We start from the raw sequence: 10,005 nt of genomic DNA, 5'->3' as shown, positions 1-10,005 counted from the left end.
GGCAGTACACTTAACCTGAGTCACTTGTTTAAAAGGATTTGTCTAGGGGCGCCTGGGTGGCTGAGTCGGTTGGGCGGCTGACTTCGGCTCCGGTCATGATCTTGCGGTCCGTGAGTTCGAGCCCCGCGTCGGGCTCTGTGCTGACAGCTCAGAGCCTGGAGCCTGTTTCAGATTCTGTGTCTCCCTCTCTCTCTGCCCCTCCCCCGTTCATGCTCTGTCTCTCTCTGTCTCAAAAATAAATAAATGTTAAAAAAAAAAAAAGATTAAAAAAAATAAAAAAAAATAAAAGGATTTGTCTAGATAATCCTCCCTAGAGCCATCCTGAGACTCTGTACCAATTGTATTTCAGTCTTGCACAAATTCTGTCCCAATGGCAGCTAGCTACATCTTCACCGTGGTTCTGCTATCATTGCATTTGACTTGTGTAAAAGGCCTGAGCTGCCGAAGAGCTTTTAACCACCTCAGATGTTTCTTTAGGGTGTCTCCCAGGTCTGTGACAAAGAAGGCATTGTTATCATCAGAAGACGAAACTTCATTAATTTTTTGGTCCAGAATGTCCTTGGCAGTAAAGCCTTCCTCAAGGAAATGGCGGTCAAACTCTGCATTACTGAAGCTGTTCATTGTTTCTTGATGTTCCTATGGAAAACTGAGAGATGGAATCTAAAGAAACTATTGCCAGTTTTTCACAAAGGCAATTCTCTGGAATTCCAAGTCCCACTGAAAATGTGTGTGCCCTCGGTACAGCAGTGGAAATGTTCTGATGAACACAGAATTTCTGTCTTAGAGGGCACAGGCTCCGTGGGCCACGCCCCATGGAGATGTCGCCGCCAAATATGCAGGACTGCCACCCGAGGCGACTCCACAGCTTGGCAGAGGGGAGGATGAGAGGGCTGACCAACCACATAATTGGACAATTAAATGCACAGACTATGCATCATATAATAAACAGTGATTGGTACGGGTTTAAACCAAAGCATCGAATATCACCAGCAAGTGTCTTCCATATTTTGTTCCAATTTCATAATTACTTTGGCTGCCTTGGTCTACGTCTGTCTGTACCTTAGAGTATGCATATGTTGAACAGTTAAGAATTGTAACCGATTTATTATTCATCAATTTTAAATCTACAGGCCAATTCTACCTAGAGATAATACCCTGTGAAATGAGAAATAGAAAGCATAACCACATTAGTATGTCCCATATAGTCATAGTCAAATCAAACAAAAACTGTCCTATGAGTTTTGAAAGATACTATTAAGCATGAAGGTGGGGGAATCATAAAGCTAAAGGATGGAAATATCTTTACCAGGTAAATATTTATCAGAATATAGCTGTAATATTTCAAAAAAGAAAAATCCTTCTTTATTTTTTTTTAATGTTTTATTTCTTTTTAAGACAGAGACAGAGCATGAGTGGGGATGGGGCAGAGAGAGGGGAAGACAGAATCTGAAGCAGGCTCCAGGCTCTGAGCTGTCAGCACAGAGCCCAATGTGGGGCTCGAACTCACGAACCGTGAGATCATGACCTGGGCCGAAGTCGGATGCTCAACCAACTGAGCCACCCGGGCGCCCGAAAAATCCTTCTTTAAAAGCCATGTCGGGATATGGGGGCACCTGGGTGGCTCAGCGGTTAAGTGTTCGACTCTTGGTTTCAGCTCATGTCATGATCTCACAGCTTCATGGATTCAAGTCCCACATCGGGCTCTGTGCTGGGAGCACAGAGCCTGCTTGGAATTCTCTCTCTCTTCTTTCTCTGCCCCTCCTCCACTTGTGCTGTCTCTGACTCTCTCAAAATAAATAAACTTAAAAAAAGCTTTTAAAAAAAAGTCATGTCAGGATAGAGATGGTTGCTCTCAAGTCATTAAAGATTCAATTTGCTGTGAAACCATGGTAATAAAATACCTGCATGCAGCCAGACAGTGTCATGTGGGAGCTGCCCAGGGGATAAAACTTCCAGGAGGAAATGACCAATCTGAACCCAACCCTGTGGTTGGTCAAATCTCTTGTTTGGTTTGAGCTACCGATGCTGTACTTTTCTTAAAAATTTTTTTTAAGGTTTTTTATTTATTTTTGAGACAGAGAGAGACAGAGCATGAACGGGGGAGGGGCAGAGAGAGAGGGAGACACAGAATCGGAAGCAGGCTCCAGGCTCTGAGCCATCAGCCCAGAGCCCGACGCAGGGCTCGAACTCACGGACCGCTAGATCCTGACCTGAGCTGAAGTCGGACGCTTAACCGACTGAGCCACCCAGGCACCCCTGTACTTTTCTTTCACAAGCTGCATTTAAATACTGTATTCCCCATAAGTGATAGCCCCCACTCACTCTTTGGGCCAATACGATTCCTCTTCTTCCACGTCTCTTACTTTTGTGCAACAGTCTCTCAAGGGTATTTTCTGATATTTCCCTGTTTCCATGCCCCGAGCTCTTATTTCATTTCTGTGGGATCTCGCCCTGTATGTCCTCTCGCCCTGTCTGACACAGAATCCAAAGCAGGCTCCTGGCTCTGAGCTGTCAGCACAGAGCCCGATGCGGGGCTCAAACCCACCAACCAGGAAATCATGAACTGAGCTGACTGAACTGAACGCTTAACCGACTGAGCCCCCGGGCATCCCCAGGTGTGACCGCTTTTAATCATCAACCTCATTCCCTCCAAGTTGGCACCCTCACCATCTCACACTCGAACCTTCTAAATGGTTTCTGTGCTTCCAGCCCCTTCCACGTCCATCCCCCACAGAGTGGCTGTGCACCGCTTCCGGTCAAGGCCTTGTACGGGCTGTGGCTTCCCCTGAGGTGCCCACACACTTCAGCGGTGTGGCCCCTCTGACTCCGTCTCTCCACCCTCTCCTCCAAAATGGCCTGGTTTTGGCCGCATCACCCTGCTGGCCCTTCCCTGGACACACCACGTGGGCTCTGGCCTCTCTGGGTGTTTGTGCTGCTTCTTCTGCCTGGAAACAAGGCATACACCTGGCTCAACCCCTCACCCTCACCTCCGGGTCTTTGTCAGATGTCGTCTGATCCGGGATACCCCTCCCGTCCTATTCTAGTTGTCCTATTCTAGTTACGATGGCCGCACATGCCCGCCTCCCTACGGCACTCACCACTCACTCCATATTCATTGTCCACAGCAATGAATGATCACCAAATGACCTGTGTTTGTTTCTCATCCTCAAGCAGAATGTAAGCTTTATGAGGGATTCTTTGCCTAGTTGGTTTCCGTGTACATCTTGATGGTTTAGAAAACTACCGGGCGCAGAGGAGTTACACGTGTGTGCTAAACCACACATGTGCTAAACCACACGTGAGTGGTTTGTGGCCTCTGGCAACTTGTCCCTGCTGCTTCCTCTTGCTCGCCTCAAGGCCAGTGTGTGGGTTTCTTAGTGACAAGTGATAATTTTGGAGAATGGAATAAAGACCGTAAAGGCAGGAATCAAGCATTGTATTCTGCTTCGTTCTCTTCCTTCTCAGAATTCAGGGTCTTCTGCTGACGTCCCATGAACGCCTCATCATCTTTGAGACACCTAAAGTAAGACTTCCCTCTAGTTGTTTCTGTTCACCTCACCCTCTTGGGTAACTTTACTGATAAACATTAAGAGCTGTCAGTGCTGTGCACAAACCACAGATGTTTTTCAGAAATAATCTCAGATCCCTCGGCAGAGACCATCCGCGCAATTACAGATGAAATGATGGTCACTTCCCAGCGAGGAGGTGAGCTCACCGAGTCGCAAACCTTTATCTTAGTGTCCGGATGACCCCTGTCTACACCTGCATGGATCCTGCCCCTGCAGTCACTGGCATCGAACAACAATTTGGTAAGTGGCTGTTCTTTTCAAATAACCGTTAGACTCTTAGAAGGAAGAGAATCCACGTCATCACCTCATATTTATAGTAGGAGCAGTACATGAATGCAACAGTTCTGCCTGCTGGGTTCGGAGTGTGAACACACACGAACAGAGGCAGGAAGGTGGTGTTCTGAGGGATTCCGAGAAACGCTGTTGCCCATGGCCAGCTCCTCCGAGACTGGCTGGCATCACCGCTCCACCTTCTCTGCGCCCTGAAATCGCTCCCTTGTTGCTGACGAACCCACTGACCCTGAAGATATTTCCTCTAATCTTCTTCTCTGTAGACACATGAAGGGCGATGAGATAATGCTTGTCAGCTCCCACCCCTGGGTAGACGCCTGGCGCCCACTGGTACTTGGTGGTGCTGGCATCTGGTTTCTTCATCTCTGGGAGCCAGGGCCTGATTGGTCCGTAATAGAGCATCTCTGGAATTTCTACCCTCAGCGGACGATAATACACTCCCAGCTCTGTCGTACAGAAATAAGTCTCTTTAAAGGAAAAGTGACTCCAAGACTGCAGTTTTTAAAGGTGCTTTGATATTTCTATTTATTTAGGAATATGTTAACCTGTCTGTGCTCAGAGGGCCTCCCTATCATCAAAGGGGACTCTGGGTGTCCCCCTACCTGTCCAGATGGGTTTATTATTCCAGCATTCAGCATTCTAACCAGCTGGGTGCTTTCCCCTCTCCTGAGAGCAGGATGCTTTTATTTTTTTATTGGAGAGAGAGAGAGACAGAGAGACAGAGAGAGGGGCAGAGGGGCAGAGGGAGAGAGAATCTTTTTTGTAAATTGTTTTAATTTTAATTTTTTTAACTTTATTTTTTTTAATTTACATCTGAATTAGTTAGCATATAGTGCAACAATGATCTCGGGAGTAGATTCCTTAATGCCCCTTACCCATTTAGCCCATCCCCCCTCCCACACCCCCTCCAGCAACCCTCAGTTTGTTCTCAATATTTATGAGTCTCTTCTGTTTTGTCCCCCTCCCTGTTTTTATATTATTTTTGCTTCCCTTTCCTTGTGTTCATCTGTTGTGTGTCTTAAAGTCCTCATATGAGTGAAGTCATATGATATTTGTCTTTCTCTGACTAATTTCGCTTAGCATAATACCCTCCAGTTCCATCCACGTAGTTGCAAATGGCAAGATTTCATTCTTTTTGATTGCCGAGTAATACTCCATTGTGTGTGTGTGTGTGTGTGTGTGTGTGTGTGTGTGTGTGTGTGTGTGTGTATACCACATCTTCTTTATCCATTCATCCATCGGTGGACATTTGGGCTCTTTCCATACTTTCGCTGTTGTCGATAGTGCTGCTATCAACATGGGGCTGCATGTGTCCCTTCGAAACAGCACACCTGGATCCCTTGGATAAATACCTCGTAGTGCAATTGCTGGGTCATAGGGTACATCTGAGCTGGGGTCCCAATCCTGAGAAGCATTTTTTTGAGACAAGTCCTGCTCTCTGGACATGGCAGAAAATGCTGTTTTGCACAAGCTAGGATGACCAAGAAGGTTTATAGACTATGAGGCAAAATGGAAAGTTGATTAGGGCTGAAGATAACACTAAAATCTCATTACATTTTAGTTTCCTATGACATGGACAACAAAATTTATGAACTCTTCCTCCTCTATATTAAATAAAAGTTCAGATTTCGCACAGCTGTTCATAGCATACGTCATACCGTCATCAGGCACAAAGGGAGATCCACAGATCTGATTCTTATTCAGTTTGCCTCAGCCAAACCTTCAGGTATTTTCTCAAAAAGGACACCTCAGACAATGGCAGCTTTTGGATCAAAATACTTCTTGGGAGACAGTAGGTATAAACTTTGCTTCTATTTTCACAGAATGGCCAGATGGATATCGCTCAGCACTTTCCGCATCTAATGTGGCTTCCAGAGACAGACACAAGAGACCCCAATCCCCTGTTTTAGGACATCATTTACTGGATTTGCCCAATAGCTTTCCCTACAATGTGTAAATCTCCAACATGTAGCTTAAATTTTCCTGGAATCATATCATATGGGCTCTGTTTGGCCTTACTTCTTTTGCATGATAAATGTAAGATTGATCGACATTGTTTCATGTTCTCTGTCCTACTCATTTTCAGGGCTCTTAAGAATTTTGTGGTCATAATTCATCTAGCCATTCTCCCATTGTTGAGCCTTTGGATTGCTTCCAGTTTGGGGCACTTACAACAGTGCTATTATACAAGTTCTTGTCCATGTATGCTGACGCATATAATCACATATCATTCTAGGCTAGAGGTTCTCAAAACTTTTGGTCTCAGGACACTTTTACACTCTTAAATATTACTGAGAAGTTCAAAGAGCTTTTCTTTATCTGAATTCTATCACTTGAGAGTCTTTCGCATTTTAAGGATAAATCCATCTAGAATCCATATGGAATCCATCTGCAATTGATTACTTTTTATTGTGAAAGTTTTCAAGTAAACAGCAAACAGAATGAATTTTACAAGGGACAGCTGTAAGTCCACTGTGTATGTACGATTTCCTATGCAGGCATTAATCTATCTTAATTTTTAAACATTCAAAGTAAGTTACATGCATCTGCACACTCCCCCCCCCAAAGAATCCAGCGTGCATATCATAGAGCTCAATATTTATTCACAGTTTATCCTCTTGATGTAAAATTTAGATACAGTGATGGGGCACCTGGGTGGCTCAGTCCATTAAGCGTCCAACTTCGGCTCAGGTCATGATCTTGCCCCGAGCCCCACGTCGGGCTCTGCACTGGCAGTGCAGAGCCTGCTTGGGATTCTCTCTCTCTCCTTCTCTGTCTCTGCTCCTTCCCTACTTGTGCCTTCTCTCTCTCTCGAAATAAATAAATAAACTTTAAAAAAAAAAAGAAAGTTTCACTTTCTAGAAAAAAAAATAGATACAATGAAATGCAGAAAAAACAGAATGAAAATTCCTCAAAAAGTTAAAATAGAACCACCCTACAACCCAGCAATTGCACTGCTGGGAATTTATCCAGAGAACACAAAACTGCTGATTTGAAGGGGCGCATGCACCTTGATGTTTATCCTCAAAAATAGCCAAATTATGGAAAGAGACAGTGGACTCTAACATACGCACTGTATGTTAACTAACTAAAATTTAAGTAAAATAAAATATGCTGCATGGGATGGGCAGCAGATAAAACAACTTGTAACAAAAGATCAGTGAACCTGTAGCTATGGACGTTACAGGGAAATAACCACAGGGAAGGAGAGAGAGAAAAAAAAAAAGACTGTAAATGACTTGTAGAAATATATAAATAGACACATTTGGGATGGCAGAAGCAGAGGGGTAAAAAAACAAAAAACAAAAAACAAAATTAATACAAAAGGTCTGAAACTTTTTTCCAACTTGTTGGAAACTAAGAGCTCGAGAAGTCCCAGTCAGAATAAAAGAATTCCCCATCGTAGCTCAGCACGATTAAGCGGCTGACAACTCACGCTTTGAAAACAAAACCTTCCAAATGATGAAGGATCCAACAGAGAAATTTGCTCAACCGCATTCTCTCCTTTAATAGATTTCAGCGTTCGCTGTGCGTCTGCCTTGCCGTCCCTTTTTACTCCCCTCCCCCCGTATTTCCCAGGTAATACCTTTCTCAGATATTTTGCCACATCTGTTGGCAGTCTTTATTATTAAATGTTAATAATGTGTGGTTCTGTATACACAATTCACAAGTGTTTTCACAGATAATTTCCTCTCCCCTTGCAGACAGTCACAACTGTCACCTGCAATCACAGGTGAAATGATAATCCCTTCCCAGCAAGGAGACGCGATCGTGGCCTCCCCAACCTTTATCCTGAGGTTCTGTTCCCGAACAGACATCCACTGTCCTGACCACAGATGCCAGCTGGGGAGGTAGCAGTTCTTGGCAGATAAGCAACATTCTTAGAAGTATTTTATATCAGGAAATCCAGAAATAACTATTCTCTGTAGAATATTTCTGCTTTCTGGGGTCAGAGAATACACATTTCTTATATATTTAGGAAAGATGTTTGCTGAGAGAACCAGAAGCCGGCCTCCACTCTTGTCCGCTGGCCCTGGCACTGCTCAACACCCCCTCTCTTGTCCTGGCAATACCCTCTTTGTAATCTTCTCTTCCTTTTCCCTGCCCGCACGCCTGGACCCACTAGCTTCGTACCACAGGCAAGTGGGGAGTAGCAACATAAGGAAGGGGACTGCCAGCCGCTGAGGAGAGGCCTGGTGCCTGAGTTTCAGGCTGTTGTGTGCATTTCTTATGGTGGCAGAGGATGTTGGGCTGAAGGAAGTCTGTAATAACATGTCTCTGCCTTTCTCTCCTGAGTAGGGGCTGTTCACATGACCCTGCCATTCAGAGGAATGAAAGTCTCACTTGGTCTCCTGTTTATAGGCATTCAAATCACACATAAAAGTAAAATACTGCTAAAGATCGTGATAAGGAACAATCAGGAAGTTTAAAACACGTCCCTCTCAATTACATTTTTAAATACCTTGCCGTTGTCATTGAAGCCTCCAAATTTCGGAATCAATCTCTCTCTTTCTCTTCCCTCTCCTCTCTCTGCCACTCCCACACTTACCTAGTTTAGGAAATTTCTTTTTCCATAAAAAAAATTTGACCTGAGACCTTGATTGACAGGCAAGTTCATCTACCTGCCCTTGAGAGCAGGAGGCACTTAACTGAATCCTCCCTGTGTCTCCACAGAACTCCTGTGATCAGGGGAAACTGAGGCATGGTCGCCTGTGAATCACCACAGTTCTTCAGGGGCTGCAGGCTCAATAACCACAGCGATGTGGTCTCTGTGGCTTAAGGAAATGGGTCATTCCATCCCAGGGCGATTGACCTGCATTTTGTGCTTCACATCCATTTTATGATTTCTCTTCAAGACGAGTCCTAGTCTTTCCCCTTCCCCCTGCTCTTATCTCCAGTTCTGTGATATATTTTTGTTACACCTGAGAGTTCATGTCCATGGACCACAGGGGATGAGTGCTGGTGGGGTCAGCACGTCCCCTGCCCGGCACTGACACGCCCACGGGCCCACGAGCATGGTTATGAGGGGACGGTTTCTTCCCTGAACCACAATGCTCATTGTCCTCTATTATAATTACATTGTTGACAATGTAATCGAAACTACTGAAATATGATTGTGAAAGACCATCCTTTTTTCTAAAGTGCCAAATTAAATGCCTTTTAAGCTAAAAATCGCTGGCTGTTAAATGCCATTGAGGTAAAAATGGATGCTAAATCTCTACAAGATGAAATATAGAAATCTATGATTATTCTATACTCAGATTTTCAACATTTTTATTTTTTAAGTATTTTGTATTATTTATTTATTTTTTAAAATGTTTGTGCATTTATTTTTAAGAGAGAGAGAGAGCACGGGGAAGGGGCAGAGAGAGAAAGAGAGAGAATCTCAAGCAGGCTCTGCAATTTGAGCGCAGAGCCCAACGTGGGGCTCGAACTCATGAACTGTGAGATTATGGTCTGAGCCTAAATCAAGAGTCGAATGCTTAACTGACTGAGCCACCCAGGGGCCCCAGATTTTCAATATTATTAAACATTAAGGCTCTTTTGTTTTGTTTTATTTTATAGTTTGTATTTTATTTTATTTTAAGTTTATTTTTGTTGAGACAGAGAGAGTCAGAAAGAGGGAGAGAGAGAATCCCAAGCAGGCTCTGCTCTGTTAGTGCAGAGCCCAGTGTGGGACTCAAATTCACGAACTCTGAGGTCATGACCTGAGCCAAAACCGCGAGTTGGATGCTTAACCGACTAAGCCACACAGGCACCCCAACATTCAGGTGATTTTAAAGGCCTTCCAATTATTTGGTTATTTGTGGTTTTGTTAATTATACCTTATGGTAGAAAAGGTAAAAATGTAAAACTCCTATTGGAGAAATTTGACTCATAATAAAACTCAGACAAGTGAATATGTCATAATTTAAAATAATAGAATATTATTTCGATTTCATTACATTTGTGATCATTTGTGAAACAAATCTTTTATTAACTTCTACTTTTTCATACATTTGGTTGGCATTTTTTCATCATTTATCCAACTGATTAATATCAATACTGAGTTATTAATTATTTTCCAATTCTACATATTTACTTACTCTATTCTGGTTTAATTTTAATTTTAGTTAAATTTTTAATTCATTTATATGAAATATAA

This window comes from Panthera tigris, chromosome E2, assembly GCF_018350195.1.
Source record: "Panthera tigris isolate Pti1 chromosome E2, P.tigris_Pti1_mat1.1, whole genome shotgun sequence".
In the NCBI taxonomy this organism is placed as follows: Eukaryota; Metazoa; Chordata; class Mammalia; order Carnivora; family Felidae; genus Panthera; species Panthera tigris.
The sequence above is the reverse complement of the archived record's forward strand: the minus strand, read 5'-3'. Positions refer to the sequence as shown.